Source organism: Podarcis vaucheri (assembly GCF_965113315.1).
Source record: "Podarcis vaucheri genome assembly, chromosome: 2".
Classification (NCBI taxonomy): Eukaryota; Metazoa; Chordata; class Lepidosauria; order Squamata; family Lacertidae; genus Podarcis; species Podarcis vaucheri.
This window is the reverse complement of record NC_138760.1, coordinates 29508438-29526600: the sequence shown is the minus strand read 5'-3', so window position 1 is coordinate 29526600 and position 18163 is coordinate 29508438. Positions and strand designations below refer to the sequence as shown.

Genomic DNA, 18163 nt, shown 5'->3' with positions numbered 1-18163 from the left:
TTTTCCCCCTGCAGCCTACTGACCCAATAATATCTCTACAGAGTACATCTCTGTGGGTTTTGCCATTTGTATTTGCAGAGGTGGCACCAGAGTTAAAACACAGCTTCCCTTACACCTAACATTTTCAGTATCAAGATCAAGACGAGTATGTGCGCGATCTCAAATCCCAGTTGGCTTATATATAATTATGATCATCAGAGGGCTGAATAGCTCTTTTGTTTAGCAACACGGCTCTTACAACATTCACTGCTCACCAAATTCCTATGGAAACAGAGATGTCGATGCTCATTCGCAACCATTCGCACATTACTGTTACTATGAACAAGGCAGTCACTATGCCGTCCACAGCCTCGCTGCCTAGTAAAACGCAGCGCACCAGACGTACGATAGAAAGGTTCCTTTAAATCAGGACCACGTGATCTACAGTCTTGTCTACCTAATGCCATACTCATTACAGTGTCCTGCTTAGGTAATGATTGAGCTCAGCTACATCAGAAAGTGAGAGGCCAAAATGCAAAAAAGACATTTGAGAATACAGTTTGCCTTTTCAAAGCCTGTGATAAACCTGAAGTTCTGCACTTACTCTGCAACACGCTTAACTTTTAGTATTTGTTGTGCTTTAATTCCTTAAAACTGAAAGGAAGCATGCGTACAAAATTTGTACAATTTGCGCGCAGATTTTTCATGTCATTCAGAAAGTCTGCAACAGTCAGAATGGAATGAATGGGCAACAGCAAAATCTTAGCTGGCCCATCCTTCCCTTCATAGCAAGGGGCAAAACATTGAATCACTTATTTTTGACTTCTAGGCAATCTTTCTAGCCAAACCCCCCTTTCTTCTAGAATTTACTGTATAAGGCTATCAGTCTCTTATGACAATTCTCTGCCCATACAGAGGAGAAGAGCGTTTAGCAAGTGATTTACTTTATTTAAACTCCCATTGTTGCCATGTCTTCTATTGTTAGAAGAATAGAAGCCTGTGGGATGAAAATTGTGGCTTAACATAGGAGGTGATGCTCTTATTTCCATTCTGTTTCCATTCGGCTGAGCGAGCCCATAAACGCAACGCAAACAACACTATTCCCCAGCTTGCACCCCAACAAATGTTGCAAGAGGATGTTTTCTTAAAAAGAAAAAGAAACAGAAAAAGTTGAGCCTATTTATCTTGTTGCCTCAGCAGCTCATACTTCCTCAGTTATCATCGGTCACTAGCATCTGGAGGAAGAAACTTCAAAAAAAAAAATGGATCTAAGTTAAGGGCCTGTTTATACGTCATACGGGACGCGGGTAGTGCTGTGGTGTAAACCACAGAGCCTAGGTCTTGTCGATCATAAGGTCGGTGGTTTGAATCCCCACGGCGGGGTGAGCTCCCGTTGCTCGGTCCCTGCTCCTGCCAACCTAGCAGTTCGAAAGCATGTCAAAGTGCAAGTAGATAGATAGGTACTGCTCCGATGGGAAGGTAAACGGCGTTTCCATGCGCTGCTCTGGTTCGCCAGAAGCGGCTTAGTCATGCTGGCCACATGACCCGGAAGCTGTACGCCGGCTCCCTCAGCCAATAAAGCAAGATAAGCACTGTTTACCTTCCCGCCCGAGCGGTTCCTATTTATCTACTTGCACTGATGTCCTTTCAAACTGCTCGGTTGGCAGGAGCAGGAACAGAGCAACGGGAGCTCACTCTGTCACGAGGATTCAAACTGCCAACCTTCTGATTGGCAAACCCAAGAGGCTCAGTGGTTTAGACCACAGCGCCACCCGCATCCTAATAGGAAGGGGGCAACAGGTGTAGCAGGGAGCATATCAAAGGGAACTTTATGAAATGCCCTTTTGAGGCTCCAGGTTTGACGACAGTGGTACCTCAGGTTACAGACGCTTCAGGTTACAGATGCTTCAGGTTACAGACTCCGCTAACCCAGAAATAGTACCTCGGGTTAAGAACTTTGCTTCAGGATGAGAACAGTCATTGTGCGGCAGCGTCGCGGTGGCAGTGAGAGGCCCCATTAGCTAAAGTGGTCTTCAGGTTAAGAACAGTTTCAGGTTAAGAACGGACCTCCAGAACGAATTAAGTTCTTAACCTGAGGTACCACTGTATGTGGATGTCATGTTGCAGTGACCAAGCTGTTTTGTTTAAATGGGGATAAATAGAAGCAACTAACACCAAGGCTTTCCTCTTACGTTCACGTTCTTTGCTTTTTGCCATTCCTTCCAGGCTTTTGCCATGCTCTCTTCCCCTTCAGATTAAAAGTGATGTTTTCAGTTCACAGCATCAGAAGCAGTACATGTGGGGGAGCAGCTCTGCTCTCCTGGAACCAGCATCCGTTTACTGCACCTGGATGGGGTTGCGGTGTGGGGACAACAAGGGGCTGTGAGGTTGTGCTGGTGGGAATGATGTTGTTGGAAACGCTGCTGTTGGTACAGGCATGCAGCCTTGGTTTTGCTGATGCCCCACCCCAACTGTGACCAGGTAAGCAACAGTCTGGGGTTAGGAGCCTGACTTCTGGGTCTGCTGCATCCAATTTGTTGCTGCATGTGCTGAGATGTAATAAGGTACTGCAATCGCTCAAACCTAGACAACATCTTAAAAAGCAGAGACATCACCTTGCCAACAAAGGTCTGTATAGTTGTTGTTTTTTTGTTTTTTATTTTGACAAAGGTCCATATAGTTAAAGCTATCGTTTTCCCAGTAGTGATGTATGGAAGTGAGAGCTGGACCATAAAAAAGGCTGATTGTCAAAGAATTGATGCTTTCGAATTATGGTGCTGGAGGAGACTCTTGAGAGTCCCATGGACTGCGAGAAGATCAAACCTATCCATTCTGAAGGAAATCAGCCCTGAGTGCTCACTGGAAGGACAGATCGTGAAGCTGAGGCTCCAATACTTTGGCCACCTCATGAGAAGAGAAGACTCCCTGGAAAAGACCCTGATGTTGGGAAAGATGAAGGGCACAAGGAGAAGGGGATGACAGAAGACGAGATGGTTGGACAGTGTTCTTGAAGCTACCAGCATAAGTTTGACCAAACTGCGGGAGGCAGTGGAAGACAGGAGTGCATGGTGTGCTCTGGTCCATGGGGTCACGAAGAGTCGGACACGACTAAACGACTAAACAACAACAACTGCAATCGTTCAAGAAACATCTCTCATGCACATTCATTATAGAGGCAGTGGAGTCAACTACACTAGTCAAAAAACAGTATTTTGAATGTGTTATAGAAATGCAACACCAGATGGCACTGGAGAGCAAAAAAAATTTATTTGTGATTTCCCATAGCGTTTTTATTTATTTTGTTATATTGATTTAATTTCTAACTTATTTGCAGTGGCGGGGGGGGGGGGTGTCCGCTGGGTGTAGATCCAGACAGAGTTTCTTTTATTATTTAGATAATGGGTGTTTTGAGCCAGTCAACAAGTATCTGCGCACTAATCTGCGAAATATTTGCCTGGCATTTCCCCTTTATTGTTTGAGCGTGGTAAAGCAGACGCCACTGTTTAACAGATGTCAGCCAGATGTCTTTGGGGTTGCGTCTGTAGGGAAAACCACCAATTTCTTTTTCACTTTAAGTGATAGCAAACCACGGCTTGTGGGCTGACCTACTTTGCTGTTTTCTGTAGTTATAATTGCCTTGTTTATTCAGTATACAGACTGATGCTCATACACTAGCTGAATGATATTTTCCAATTTTGCTATTACGTCTTTCAAGACAAACAGACTCCATGTTTTCTGAAGTGCTTCCAATTATCCCAATTTTGCTAATGATAGATTAAATGAAATGCTTGGGACATACTGAAATAGTACAGGTGGCATTAGTTCTGCCCGGTGGTATACATCTGATCTTGAATGGCTCAGAACCGACTTAAAAGCATTTCCATAAACATGGCTACAAATAGCTGCCATAATGAAGTAGAAACATCTTTGTTCTCCGATTTCCTTCAAATCTCCACAGTAATAGCAGTACAGGCAACATTATTTAGATTGGTCTAATGCTGAGTGTTGTTCATTAATTTTCAGATATGCTTTTACATGCCTTTTACTTGCAGGAGATGTACGCAGTGCAACAAGGCAGAAAGGGGTCTTCTCAGTGATGGTGTCCTATATATATTGAACGACTTCTGTCTGGAAGCACACTTGGCATGCACAATTTTTATAATTTGGGCAGCAAGTTCGTTTGCCCAGCTGTTTGAAGATTGTTAAAGTATTTATTACTTGAGCAGCCCGCTCTGAAGCTCTGCAGCATTAAAGTTTTAATTCTGTATCCATTAGCTGCTTTGCTTCTTGATGCTCTGAAGGGGACATTATTCATTGAAGGCTCAAGAGATACTACTTGGTAGGAAAAGTTATAATATGACAATAAATGTCAAAAATATATTTAAATAAACATTTTGTTGATTTTAATTATATTTGCATTTATTAAAAAAACCCTGTCTTTAACTGTCTTTACAACCCTGTCAGATGGGTGGTGTGCAAATAAATTATTATTATTATTATTGAAAATTTTAAATGCTTCACTTTTTCTTTTATTGGCAGCTTTGACATTTTTCTTGTTAACCACTTAGAGGTTTTATGTGCAATCAATAAGTATAAAATTTGTGGTAAATAAATAAAATACAGGCATGCATATGTACAGTGGTATGTTGGGTTAAGAACTTAATTCGTTCTGGAGGTCTGTTCTTAACCCGAAATTGTTCTTAACCTGAGGCGCACTTTCACTAATGGGGCCTTCCGCTGCTGCTGCTGCCGCGCCGCCTCCTCACGATTTCCATTCTCATCCTGGAGCAACTACTTCCATGTTAGCGGAGTTTGTAACCCAAAGCGTTTGTAACCTGAAATGTTTGTGACCCAAAGTACCGCTGTATATTGCTCCATATTTAATAAACTGACTGACCATGAAATGCTTCTCCAAGGCAACAGATACAGTGGTACATTGGTTCTCAAGCATTGAAAACCCGGAAGTAAATGTTCCGGTTTTCTAATGTTTTTTGGAAGCCGAACATCCGATGCGGCTGTCAACTATTGTTTCCAGGGCATCTGCACCAATCAGAAGCCGCACCTTGGTTTTCAAAAGTCAAACGGACCTCCGGAATGGATTAAGTTTGAGAGCCAAGTACCATTGTATTTGGCGCTTTTGGTTTTGCTATTTATTTTGCATTTTTGTCTTTGAGGCTTTTTCGGTTAATTAGTTTTTGTGACTGTGTGGAACCCAGTTCAGCTGATTGATTGATTGTGTGACTGAGGAAATGGATAAAAGTCCCCCCCTCCAAACAATGACTATTATCAGAGCAAGTAAGAAAAAGAAATAATTTTAATTTTCAACATCCACAATACTATCTTATTTAATTTATAGTACAGTACATTGATTATTTCTTTCATTTTATGAATCAATGGTCTCGTTAGAAAGTAAAATTCATGCTAAATTGCTGTTTTAGTTTTTTTAAAAAATGGATTTATTTATTGGAACGGATTAATCCGTTTTGCATTACTTTCTATTGGAAAGCACGCCTTGGTTTTGGAATGCTTTGGTTTTGGAACAGACTTCTGGAATGGATTAAGTTTTTGAACCAAGGTACCACTGTATTGGAAAAGGCCTCTGGTTTTGTTCATTCATTAAATTGCAATCTGTCGGAAGCGGGAGGGCTGCTACAGAAGCTGTGCTCACTTCAGAGCTGTGAAGTGTCTGTGAGCAACAGGATCCCGTGCGATCACCGTCAGAACAAGTGGAGAAGCAGGAAGTTAGGGAATTGCACTCCTGGCTGTTTTCTGGACTTAGCATTCAGTGTTGACGATTCAACATGGCAAAGCGTTTCTTTGCTTTCCTTCATCTCACAGATGAAGCCGGCCATCATTATTCATGTCATGGATGGAGAGCTGATGCGAGAAGATAGAAGCTTGCCCAAAGCTTACTCATGGCTGATATATGACCTTAGCTTCCCAGGTCCTAATCTCCGAGCGTTCGAGTTCCTTTTCTCAAGCTAGTCCAAATACATTTTCGTGATTAGCGTTGCCCCTAGTAGCAGTTTCCCCCTTCCACGTCAAAATATAGAGCTTTTGTAAATAGAAACACACGGCCTGTATCTTTCACGAATTTTAACGGAGCTATTATGATAACACTTTTGTCCTTCCTACGCTGACTTTAACATTGGACATCAATCAAAAGCAAATACCCTTAATTGCGATATGAGCACAATCTGAGGTAAACAGGCTCCCAGTCCTTTTATTTGAGCTAGTATGAAAGCAAATATTAGTGTGATATATGAAGGACAAAGCCTTTCATGTGCCAATACAATAGGAGCAGGAGCCAAAGTAATGTCTGGGAAATTCTTCAAAACAATGGTGCACCTGCAGGTAACAGCATCATTGGGCCCAATGCAACCCTTTATCTCCCTTCATTCTGTTGATGACTCCACTTTCACATACTGTATTTTTTGCTCTATAAGACTCACTTTTTCCCTCCTAAAAAGTAAGGGGAAATGTGTGTGCATCTTATGGAGCAAATGCAGGCTGCGCGGCTATCCCAGAAGCCAGAACACGAAGAGGGATCGCTGCTTTCTCTGCACAGCAATCCCTCTTGCTGTTCTGGCTTCTGAGATTCAGAATTATTTTTTTCTTGTTTTTCTCCTCCAAAAACTAGGTGCGTCTTGTGGTCTGGTGCGTCTTATAGAGCGAAAAATATGGTAATTAGAGCTACAGAAGCTGGCAAACTCCAACTTTGCATTGCATACAGCCTTCAGTGTGGACCATGCAGCTTTCCAAGCCACCAGCTAATTTCCCCTGAAACTGCCATATTTTGCTGCATCCCCATGTGTGAGTGGTGGACTCTCCTTCCCTGGTGTCAGGATGCTGTCAGTGGCTCCCAGGTGGTTGCCCAGGAAAGCATATAGACAAGGAAAAGATACTCACCGTCCTTTTTTATTTCAGTCTTTACAGAGAAAGGCTATAGGACCCAGCCTCTTGGATAATGGCGTTGTCCTGAGTGAATCTCCACCCACTTCCTTCTCCTCATCGTCTCCTCTGTCTTTGAGCTCTTTGCTCTCCTACTTTTTTTTTTTTATAATAATTTTTATTACATTTTTTACAGAAATAACAAAGAGATCAAAAAGTAAGAAGAAAAAAAAAGACCAGAAAAAAAGGAAAAAGAAAAACACGACCATTTCGATAACTCATTTCAAATTTCCATTGGACTTCCCCCATCCCTCGCAGAATGCATTTCTTAACAATAAATTTATCAGCAAATTATATCCTTATTTCATATGTTTCTTTCTATTTTCAATTACAGTTTAAATTTAAATCTCTTGATCAATATATACTCTGAGCAATATACCATAATATCGTTTTTACCCATTTAAACCTTGATTCTTTCATAAATCTTGTCAAATTTCATAAATAATTAAGTTTTGTTACTGGGGCTAGATTCCCAATCACACGACATCTTATGTTTCATATAACTTATAATACTTTTGCAAATAGTCTTTAAATTTTTTCCAGTCCTCCTCCATTGCTTCTTCTCCCAAGTCTCGAATCCTTGCAGTCATCTCGGCTAATTCCATGTAGTTCATCAGTTGCGTGTGCCAGTCCTCCAGTGTGGGCAAATCTTGGGTCTTCCAATGCTTAGCGATAAGAATTCTTGCTGCTGTTGTAGCGTACATAAAAAAAGTTCTATCCTTTTTAGACACCTTCTGGCCGACAATGCCCAGAAGGAAGGCCTCTGGTTTCTTGGGAAAAGTGTACTTAAACACCTTTTTTAACTCATTATAGATCATTTCCCAGAAGGCCTTCAGTCTTGGGCAGGTCCACCAGAGGTGAAAGAATGTTCCCTCAGCTTCCTTGCATTTCCAACATTTGTTATCGGACAAATGGTAAATCTTAGCTAGCTTAACCGGGGTCATGTACCACCTGTATACCATTTTCATAATGTTTTCTTTCAAAGCATTACATGCAGTAAACTTCATACCGGTGGTCCATAACCTTTCCCAGTCATCAGACATAATATTATAACCAATGTCCTGAGCCCATTTTATCATTGCTGATTTAACTGTCTCATCTTGAGTGTTCCATTTAAGCAGCAAGTTATACATTCTCGATAATAACTTGGTCTTTGGTTCAAGCAACTCTGTCTCAAGTTTCGATTTTTCCACCTGGAAACCTGTTTTTTTGTCTAGCTTAAAAACCTCATTAATTTGGGCATAATGCAGCCAATTTTGCACCTTATCCTTTAGTTTTTCAAAGCTCTGCAATCTCCAGTTACCTTCAATATTTTCTATTATTTCCCAATATTTCGGCCAATAAGCCTCCATATTGGTTGTTTTCCGAGCTTTGGCCTCTATTGGTGAGATCCACCTCGGAGTTTTGCTTTCCAATAAGTCTTTGTATTTTTTCCAGACCATATATATTGCTTTTCTGACAATATGGTTTTTAAACATTCCATATGATTTACCCTTGTCATACCACAAATACGCATGCCAACCTAACGAATTGTTGAAGCCTTCCAGATCTAGGATATCAGTGTTTTCTAATAGAATCCAATCTTTCATCCAGCAGAAGGCTGCCGCTTCATAGTATAGCCTTAGGTCCGGCAGGGCAAACCCCCCTCTCTCTTTTGCATCAGTTAATATCTTAAACTTTATTCGGGGCTTTTTGCCCTGCCAGACAAACCTAGAAATGTCCTTCTGCCACTTTCCAAAGCATTCCACTCTGTCCACAATCTGCAAGGCTTGAAACAAAAACAACATCTTTGGCAAAACGTTCATCTTTATAGCTGCAATTCGGCCTAACAAGGATAATTTCAGTCTTGACCAAATTTCTAAATCTTTTTTAACTTCTAACCAACATTTCTCATAATTATCTTTAAATAGATTCAAATTCTTGGAAGACAGATTGACCCCCAGGTATTTCACTTTCTTAACAATATTTAGTTCTGTCTCTTTCTGAAACCCTTCTGTTTCCATGGCCGTCAAGTTTTTCCCTAAGACTTTAGTTTTTTGCTTGTTCAACTTAAAACCCGCCACCCGACCAAATTTCTGGATCAGTTCTAAAACTCTTTTTGTACTGGGTTCTGGCTCCTGTAGTGTTAAAACCAGGTCATCTGCAAATGCTTTCAGTTTATATTGTTTCGCTCCGACCCGTATTCCTTGTACCTGCCGATCCTCCCTTATCATGTTCAGCAAAACCTCCAGGACTGAAATAAACAATAAGGGGGATAGGGGGCACCCCTGTCGTGTTCCTTTTTCAATATGAAGTTCTTCTGTCACCACATTGTTCACTATCAACTTAGCTTTTTGTTCTGAATAGATTGCTTCTATTCCATTCTCAAACCCCCTTCCCACTCCCATCCCTTCCAAATTTTTCTTCATAAATTTCCAGGAAATGTTATCAAAGGCCTTCTCCGCATCAATAAAGATCAATACTGCTTTGGTGTTAATATTTGTTTGTAAAAGTTCCAAGATATCAATAATGTTCCTGGTATTGTCAAACAAATGTCTGCCTGGGAGAAAGCCGGCCTGGTCTTTATGGATTATCTCATTTAATACTTTTTTAAATCTGTTGGCCAGAATATCCGCAAATATTTTATAATCCACATTTAGGAGTGAGATGGGACGGTAGTTCTTGAGTTGAGTCTTTTCAGTTTCCACTTTAGGTATCAATGTGATGAATGCTTCTTTCCACGTATCTGGTGCCTTCCCTCCCCCCATAATCTGGTTACAAACCTCCTCTAGTGGTTGTATCAAATAGTCTTTTAACGTCCTATAATACTTGGAGGTAAGTCCATCAGGTCCTGGAGATTTGCCCAGCTGCATATTCTGAATGGCATCCTCGATTTCTTGTTGTGTTATTTTACAATTCAAGGTTGATCTCTTCTCTTGAGATATTTCTGGAAGACCATTTTCTTTCAAAAATTGTTCTATCTCGGTTACATCCTCGGGTCCTTGTGTATACAGCTTTTTAAAGTATTTCTGGAAACACTTTCTAATTTCTCCCGGTTTCTGAATGTTCTTTCCTTCAACTTCTAGATTGGTAACGTAGTTTAATTTTTGTCTCTTTTTCAACTGCCAAGCTAGCAGTTTCCCACATTTATTCGCCGATTCAAATGATCTTTGTTTCATTTGTTTAATTCTCCATTCCACTTCTTGGTTAATCAGTTGCGCATATTGTGACTGGTGGAATTTAATTTCTCTTAAGGTCTCTTTGGATTTTGGGTTTAATCTTAATTTTTTCTCGCCGTCTCTTATCTTCTCCAATATCTTGTCCTTTTTACCATTCCAGAGTTTTTTCTTAATCGTATTCTGTTGTATCAGAAACCCTCTCATAACAGCTTTGCTCGCGTCCCAGATTGTTCTTTTTTCCACCGAGGTGTTCAAGTTGATTTCAAAATAGTCCTTTAAAGCTTTTTGGGCCTTCTTTACAATCTCTTGATCTCTTAGCAGGTTGTCATTCATTTTCCATCTGAAGGAGTCGGCAGTAGTAAATCTCATTTCCATTTTCAGAGCGTTATGGTCGGAGCAAGTCTTTGGGCAGATTTCTATTTTTGTGGTCTTAGGTGCCAGCCCTCTAGTTGTCCAAATTTGGTCGATCCTTGTCCATGACAGGTGGGCCTCAGAAAAGAAAGTTCCTTCTTTACCTAGGGGGTTTCTCGTCCTCCATGAGTCAATTAAATCCATATTGTCAGTTAGTTCAAAGAAAGTTTTTGGTAGTCTTCCATCTTTAGTCAAATTCTGGTTCTGTGACTTATCCATAAAAGTAGAGACAACCCCATTCATGTCTCCCATCATAATGATGTTAGAATAGTCCAGATAGTCCAATAATGTCTCATGCAGCTTCTTATAAAATTCTGATTTCCCCTCGTTTGGTGCATAAATTCCTAATATCAAAATTTTCTCTCCTTGGGTCGAAATCTCAATAGCCAGGATTCTTCCTTGTTCATCTTTAAACAAAAGTTTCGGTGAAAGAGTCTCTTTGGCGTAAATCACCACGCCTCTCTTCTTGACTCTGTCTGATGAGATGAATTCTTGGCCTAATCTTTTATTTGTTAACACCTTCCTGTGTACCCTTGTCACATGGGTTTCTTGCAAACAAATTATATCCAAATTCTCTTTCTTTAGGATATGGAAGATCCGTTTGCGTTTTTCTGGGGAATTCGCGCCATTAATGTTCCAACTATACAGCTGCAGAGACATCTTGTATCAATCTGTTGTTACTCTTGTGGGGTGTCCTCTTTTTTGTCCGAGTCCGAAGGTGGTAACTCTTTCCCTAACTCTGGTGGTGGCCAAATAGCTGCTCCTTTCTGTAGGTCTTCTCCGTGATCGTGTAGGAACTTCTGGCAATCCTCTTTCGTTTTGATTTTTATCTTCTTTCCTTTGTATTTAAATAAGACACCTTGTGGGAACTCCCACCTGTAAGGTATTCCGTTACCTCTCAAAAGTCCAGTTAGGTCAGTGTAGTTGGCTCTTAGATCCAGTAATTGTTTAGGGATATCTTTGTAAATTTGTGCTCTTCTATCCTGGATCACAAGTGCTTTATTGAAGTGTAGATCAAGTAGCTTGTCTCTCTCCTGTTTAGTCCTTAAAATAATCAAACAGTCTCTAGGCCTGTCCTTCCCAACGACTCTTCCCAATCTAAATGCAGTCGTTATTTTGAAATCTGTGTCTTGGTTTATACCCCAGAATTTGGAAAATTCTGCCGTTAAAAAGCCGGTCAAATCCTCTTTCTCAATCTCTGGGATAGAGCGTAATCTCAGGTTATTTTCCCTGTTTCGCAGTTCCACCAAAGACAGGTAGGCCTGCTGGTCTGTAATATGTTTGTGGAGCGGTCTTACCTCTCCTTTCAGTTCCTCCACTCCTTTGGCTGCAGCCTCTGCTTTTCCAATCGCAGCCTCCGCCAATTTTCGATTTTCAGATGTTGCGTCGTTTAAGTTTCCAATATCTTGTGAATGCTTGGCCACCTGTTCCGAAAGTTTGGTAATTGAAGATGTGGCTAAGTCAATTTTTGCAGTTTGATCATCCACTTTTTTGTTCAAAATTGCGAATTGTTGTAACATTTCCTCTAAAAGAGTGTTAGATCCTCCAGATGCCATATCCTCACCTATTGGTTGTTCAGCTTCTTCAGCTGGTGTTGTTGGCGAGGGTGCAGTCTGTAAAACAGCAGGGACTGAAGATCTACGTCCCTGAGAAAACAGGGTTGTTTGTGTCAGTTTGCCTTTCCCTGCCTTCGACGCAGCTCTTGTTTTTACCCTGTCGCTCATTCCACACCTGTCTTTGGATTCAAGGTCAGACTGTCAAAAGTTTCATGAGAAAGGCAGGCGCAAGCGTAAACAATCTAACCACAGAAAGACAAAGCAAAGTTGGTTCTCAGGAAATTGTAAGTCCCAAGTTCCACTAGAGGGAGTAATGTTGCAATTCAGGGAAGAAGAAACAAAATTTCAGACGCCATTAAAGTTCCTTAAATTAAGTAAATTAACGATGATCCTTGGAAAAGACCTTTTCCCTCTAGCAGAGCTCTCACAATATTGCCATAAGTTTCTTAAAAGGTGCAAAGTACAGTTGTTTAATTGTATCCAACAGTAATGCCTCTAAGTGTCCATTTCAAATTTATAAGTGTATCCGCAAAGTAGCCTTTTGTCCCACTGCAAGTCCGGGACTGGGGGTTTTAAAGTCTTTAGAATTTAGAAAAGTCCAGCAGAGGAGAAAGTCCCCAAATAAGGTACAGAAAATAGCAAGGAAATAAAAGTAACTTGCCTGCTTCAGTTTCCGACTTTTCCGAACGTATGATGTCTCACTTTAAAATCTCTCCGCACTGCTTCCAGCTTGTCAAATCTTTGCTTTTGATCACTAGCATCCTCGGGAGACGGACTTCCTTTTTCTCGCCTCCCGCTTTCAGCCAAATTCATAAATTTGTAATCCAATTTTGAGTAAATCTTACTCACGAGTAGTTGGTTTGTAATCCAATGTAAAAGGAAGAAAGGTCGGCGCTCATCCGCAACAGCCGCGCGGCTTCACTCCCGCAGAAAGAGCGATGAATCCACAGCACCGCTTCCCCTCCGCGCTTCCGGAGCCCCTTACGGGGTCCCTTCTTCGTTTTGGGGGTCGCTCTAGGTGCCCGCCGGATCCCACGGCCACGAGCTCACTCTGCTCGTGGTTTTTCTTAGTGGGTCGTCGCTTTGCCGCAGCGAACGACCCTTTTCTGCGGAGCCCCTCTTCGCAGCGCAAAGAGGACCGCCATTGCTTGCTTCGCGCCGCCTCCGGAAGTCCTTTGCTCTCCTACTTTTAAGGCTCGCCGGGTTCTGGGAGATGGTGGGTCTGGAATGCTTTCTAATGACAACATGTCAGCTGGGTGTTGTTCTGGCTCTCCCATGATTTCCCATCTTTTCTCCTCATCTGCCTCTGAGCTGCTCCCTCCCTCAACCGCCTGTTGTAAATCTATCCTGCCTTCCTCTTCCTCCTCCCTGGAAGGGTCAGGATGGGGAGGCGGTCTCCACCATTCCTCCTCTGCCCAGTCCTTGACACTGCAGAGGTTGGATGGCCATCTGTCATGTATGATCTAGTTGGGATTTCTACATTGCAGGGGTTGGACTAGATGACCCCTGGGTCCCTTCCAATTTACGATTCAAATAAATCAGCTCAGTGATTTCTTAAACAGGGATGAGGAAGCTGTGGCTCCACAGAGGTTGCGGACTCTAACTCCCATCTGCCGTGGTCAGATTGTAGGGCTGAACCCAAATAAGTGTTTTTGGAACTCAGAGCGGAAAAGGTTCCTCACGCCAGGTATTTAATATGTATGGTAAGGCCTTGTGTGACCTGGTCCTATATGGAAGCATGAGAAACGTAAACAAAACAGAAATTAATATCCCATGGCAAAAGCAGTGGGGCTGAGAAATCTTGAACTGTTGTCTTCTTTTGATTTTTTGACAGTGTTGAGTTATTGACCATGGCGATTTAACAGCAACACCAAAAACGGTCTTTATTAACTGGAAGCAGTGTGGGGTGGGTAGTAGGTGGGGATCTGTATGATATGACTGAAATCTTTCAGGAATGATGCAGCAAAAAGAGAAAGAGTAAGCGAAACAGCCTAGTATATCATGTGTGGTTGTTAAGGATTTACAGGATTACCTGTAATCTCCCTCAGTCAATATAAAATGATTAAATCCTTTCTTCTTAGAAAAAGATAACATTTAGCGTAGTAGTCACTAATGCTGGGAAATTGGCACAATATGTGATCGATGCCTTAATAGCATTTTCATCCTGATACGTTGAGATACTGTACTCTGTCTGTTCCGTGATTGCACAGAGCTGGTAAAATGCATTTTTCCTCCACTAGCAACCATCCATCAAGGCAGCTGCATGTTTTTCATCTGGCACGAGGATTTGGAGCCAGACAAAGGCAGTTCTGTCAGATTACAGATCGATATGCTGCTGACACAGTTTTGTTCTCTTCATTTCAGGATAGGACACACTCTGTGACGGAGAAGTGGGGTGGCGGGTGGCGATGACATAACTGCAAGAACGCTGGTGGTTTGGAAAGCCATGTGCATGTTTGTTGGGTGAAATCTCTGGTGCACAAAGCCAAAGGTGGCTCGCTTTGGTCTGCAGCCACAAATGGAAAAGGAAGGGATGTTTGAGGGGGGTTCAAACAAGGAAAATTGGCTGGGGAATAAGAGCAGAGTCCTTCAACACACACATCCCAACCTCCAAAAAACAGATCCAAAGTTTTTATACTACTTACAGTACTGACATCCAGTCAACTTGCGCACAACTGCTTACACAAGCTGTGCCAGGAAATAAATAACAAATTCAATTCAAAACTGGAAATGGTGGGAGAGAGTCCTTGTGGCTCATGAGAAGACCCTCCCCAGAGCCCAAAGAGGATGTCAATGAGGGTGGAGTAAGCCCTGAAGAGACCGGAGGCACAGTAGGGCTTTATTTACGCTGCTCAACCTCCCCGCCTAGCAGCTGATGTGTGTGGTAGCGCAGCAGCAAGAGTCGCTTTTCTGCACATCCTCCAGCCTTCAGCTGGTCCCAAAACTTCAATTCTAGTTGTGGATATTTTGCGATACAGTACTTTTGGTCTGGATTGGAGGGAGAGTGGAAGAGAAGTCATTTAAAGGGTTTAGAGAGTGTTTCCCACTTACGTGATTTTCACTGATGCACAGAAGGTATATTGGAAGGTATGGAATAGGATGTCCCTATTTTCATCAGATAATTTTGGAGGGTATGTGACACATCTAAACAACAAAATCAAATAGGGAGGCATTCTTGATGGCTGTAAATGGGAAATTTCATTCCCCTAATGCCTCACCAAATCCCAGACCTGTAAATATTTTGGTACATCTTACTTTGGTTAGCTTTCTGCATAGCCAGGGCTGTGACCATGTAATAATGGGGGTTTAGTATTAGCACAGGTGAATTGCCCGTCCCTCCAAATAAACTAGAGTCCAAGAAAGTTATCTAGTGAAACAGTCTTCCTTTTGAGTGGAGTACAGAATTCTCATCACCTTTCCCTCACCCAGCTATCACTCACATTGTAGGAAGTCAGCACTGTGATTTAGCCAAGGAAAATATGCTGAGGTTTACAGAAAGCAGAAAATATCTCTTAAACAAACACGAATGTTCACAGCCATTGCTACGTAGATTTCTTGGCTGTGGGTTGGCCAGTTTTAGCAGTCAGATTCTGCTGTTCACTTAGATCAGAATCATCTTCTCTTGGAATAGTTAACAATTACAGGGCTCTGCGAAGTTGCTGTCTTCAAGCTTCCTCATTCGGTGCACCCAGCGCTGGGCAGCACTAAATAAATCAAAGGCCAGCTGGAGCTACTGATCCCCTCTAACCCTTTTTTTCTCTTAGTTGTAATTTTGACTATAAGCTCAACAATAAGCCCCATCTCTTAATCTCAGCATGAACAAATGGAAAATGGTCAAATGACGCACATTTTTAAGCTTCTTGGTGCATAAATTAGACAGAGTACGTCAGTTCACTGGAATACGCTGACCTTTTCTCCTAAAAAAAAAAAAGTATATGAGGGAATAAAGATTTGGATGGAGTTCTGGGTTAAAAATCTTCTCTGTTTGCAGCAGAGTGCAGGATTGGCATAAAGTAACAGCCACATACAGAAGCAGATGCTTAAGACGTGCAGAGAAAAATATAAACTGGTGAGTGGACATATTGCCGGCGCCAGTAAAACCTGGATGGCTAACATGTACAGTTATGAAATTGGCCATCATATTTGTACATCTCCTCTTTGTATAGCCAGGAAAGGCAGACAATACAATCGCTAATTCCCAGAGATACCCTCGGTCTAAAGGATGGACAACCTTCTAATTCTAATTAAATTAAGGTAAACGTAATGCGGAATTTATATATATATTCAAAGTCGTTAACAGTAAAACACAGTAAATCAATTAATAATTATAAATAAAAACAACAAAGTGTGACAATCCAGAACAAAAACACACGATAAAATGTAAATGAAACAGCAATCACAACAGCAAAGTGTCATCTAACCTCATAACACATACATACTGCTCCTTAATAATGGTCAAGGATCCCTTGACCTTTTAAAAGGCTAGGCAAATGAAGAGATCTTATTTTGGTATCTAAAATTCATCAGGGATAGTGATAGACAGAAACAAAATAAAAAAATTCCTTCCAGTAGCACCTTAGAGACCAACCAAGTTTGTTATTAGTATGAGCTTTCGTGTGCATGCACACTTCTTCAGATACCATGTCAGTGATAGGCAACTCTGGTGAGACATTCATAATAATAATAATTCAGTGTTGAATGTGAGTGTTCTGTCTTTCATTCAGCAAAGCACCTCTTTGGCAGTCTGCATTTTGCTGTCTTTTTTAATAGTTTTTATTAAGGATTTTTATGTGACGATCTCATTGCCCTGAGGAATAGCTCAGTTAGTAGAGCACAAGGCTCTTAATCTTGGGGTAGTGGGTTCCAGCCCCACATTGGGCAAAAGATTGCAGGGGCTTGGATAAAGTGATCTTTGAACAGCCACAAAAAGGCAGGATATAGTGGTTGGGGACGTTGGTCCTCATGATGAAATCATTACTTTCAAACTGAAAAGTGAACTTGAGGAATATTGGGGCTCAGCCTTGTTGATTCATCACATTAGCGTTTGGAATTTACCCAGCAGGCATAATTCAGTAATAGTGTATACAGTCGTACCTTGAAGGTTGAATGCCTTGCAATTCAAATGTTTTGGCTCCCGAACACCACAGAGGTGAGTGTTCTGGTTTGCAATGTTCTTTGGAACCCGGACATCTGACACGGGTTCTGTGACTTCTGATTGGCTGCAGGAGCTTCCTACAGCCAACCGGAAGCCACACCTTGGTTTCTGAACTTTTTGAAAGTCAAACAGACTTCCGGAACGGATTCTGTTTGACTTCCAAGGTACAACTGTAATATAAATAAGACTTAAGTGCTCAGTTATTTTTTGTTGCACGTTAGCACAGATTCAGAATCCTCTTAGAATAGTGCCCATTGGTGCTCTATCAGATGTGATATTTAAGGGGGAAAGTTAATAATAAGCAGACAAAGCAAAAGGGGAGAATTATGGTATCCTGGTGACTTTGATCACATTAAGGTGTTTTTGTTTTTTAAGAAAGAAAGTAGGAAATCTAAAGAATGCTTATTGTTTATGAAAACTGCACAAAAAACTATTGTATGAACACAACAAAAAGCATGGCAGTTTGTTCATGGGATTTTTAGGTAAAAGTGTTATTGTAGGCTGTTTTATGCAGCTGAGCCTCGTTGTTCCTTCCTTCCTGTCTGCCTTCCTTCCATCAGTATTGAGACCGAAGGTCATGGCAGAGCAGAGCAGTTGGCTATTTAAATAAGGACGGCATCCAAGATTTAAAATTAAAGCACATCTGAACACAGGCAATACATTTAGGATGATTTCCCATACCATCATTGATCCAGGTGTTATCCAGGCGTTGGAACCCAAATGTCACTTCTACCGCAACATTTTGACTTTTTCTGGGGGGGTATTAATTAATAAATTGTGGGTCAGCAAGAGCCAGATGACAAAAGATAGAAATAAAACGAAGTCAATACTCTTAAACAATGCAGGAGAACAGGGTGGGCACCAACATTTGACAGATGAAAAAAAAAAATAGGGACACTCCTACAGAAAGTGCATGCTCCCACTTCTCACACCAAGACTCACCGCCTAAGTAC

At 41.5% G+C, this 18163-nt stretch overlaps 1 long non-coding RNA gene across 1 annotated transcript; it reads right to left on the bottom strand.

Moving 5' to 3' along the window:
• Positions 1-15884: 15884 nt before the first annotated feature.
• On the bottom strand, positions 15885-17209 carry LOC309526995. Its single transcript, XR_014217041.1, has 2 exons — positions 17150-17209; positions 15885-15972 (listed from the first exon to the last, which is right to left on the bottom strand). It is a non-coding gene; the product is annotated as an uncharacterized lncRNA (long non-coding RNA).
• Between the last annotated feature and the right edge of the window lie 954 nt (positions 17210-18163).